Source organism: Aquarana catesbeiana, linkage group LG07 (genome assembly GCF_042186555.1).
Source record: "Aquarana catesbeiana isolate 2022-GZ linkage group LG07, ASM4218655v1, whole genome shotgun sequence".
Taxonomy (NCBI): domain Eukaryota; kingdom Metazoa; phylum Chordata; class Amphibia; order Anura; family Ranidae; genus Aquarana; species Aquarana catesbeiana.
The window spans coordinates 38,412,599-38,413,974 of record NC_133330.1 but is presented as its reverse complement, the minus strand read 5'-3'; the positions used below and the strand labels follow the sequence as shown (position 1 = coordinate 38,413,974).

General features: G+C 47.1%; 1 non-coding gene across 1 annotated transcript; it reads left to right on the top strand.

The window, feature by feature from the left end:
- The first annotated feature begins 795 nt into the window (after positions 1-795).
- Positions 796-867, top strand: TRNAR-UCU (transfer RNA arginine (anticodon UCU)). The gene has a single exon. It is a non-coding gene; the product is annotated as a tRNA-Arg (tRNA).
- The last annotated feature ends 509 nt before the right edge of the window (positions 868-1,376 follow it).

The window sequence follows — 1,376 nt, the reverse complement described above, 5'->3', positions numbered from 1 at the left end:
GTGGAGCTACTAGTGGTAGCAGCTCCACAGACAGGCAATCATAGACAATGATGATGGACTATCAGGGCATCCTTGTTGCCCAATCCACCATACTGGGAATGGACTCTCTACCATCTATGAAGAGCCAGGCTTACACATTCAAGTGAGTTGTCCTGTCCCTGCCTGTCTACATTTCAGGTTACACTCATGGCTAGCTCATGTCCTCTTATATAAGACGGAGCTTATCCATGGAGTAGAGACACTATACAGACCAGAGGACATGTATTTGTCCCATTCCACACGAAGGACATCACCAATATTGGAGAAGTGACCACTACAACAGCTGAAGGACTCTGTAGCTCTAATTCACTCTACAAAAAGGATCTGCAGCTCTAGGTCACTTAAAGCGGAGTTCCGCCAAAATATTTTTTTAAAAGTCAGCAGCTACAAATACTGCAGCTGCTAACTTTTAAAAAATGCACACTTACCTCATTCAAAGGCCCTCCCTACAGGACAGAATATGAAAGATTCATAACACTACAATATGGACCTGTATCTCCAGTTCCTTTAGAAAATTTAAAGCCGAATGAGGAAGAGGATGAAAAGCAGAACTTCCCTTTATAGGTGAAGTTCTGCTTTAAGATTGGGCAGCACAGAGGCTTAGTAGTTAGTACTTCTGCCTTGCAGCACTGGGGTGTTTGGTTCATATCCTGACCAGGACACTGTCTGCATGGAGTCTGCATGTTCTCCCTGTGTTTGCGTGGGTTTCCTCCGGGTACTCCGGTTTCCTCCCACACTCCAAAGACATGCTACCTCGCGTTGGTGATGCAGTGGTAAGCATAGCTGCTTTCTAAGCAGCTGACCCGGGTTTGATTCCCGGCCAACGAATGAGGAAGAGGATGAAAAGCGGAACCTCCCTTTATAGGTGAAGTTCTGCTTTAAGATTGGGCAGCACAGAGGCTTAGTAGTTAGTACTTCTGCCTTGCAGCACTGGGGTGTTTGGTTCATATCCTGACCAGGACATTGTCTGTATGGAGTCTGCATGTTCTCCCTGTGTTTGCGTGGGTTTCCTCCGGGTACTCCGGTTTCCTCCCACACCCTAAAGACATGCTACCTCGCGTTGGTGGTGCAGTGGTAAGCATAGCTGATTTCCAAGCAGCTGACTCGGGTTCGATTCCCGGCCAACGCAATCTCACAAGATGACTGCCTCACCTGGTAAGTGTTACCCCCCTCATAATAGCTGTATATACAATGTTCCCTCTACAGTACTGTGCAAAAGTTTTAGCCAGGTGTGAACAAATGCTGTAACCAAAGGGGCCATGTGATTCCTTCCTGGCTATGTCCTGGTTGGAGATCACTATGAACCTACCATAGGGGCCATGTGATCCTTTCCTGTC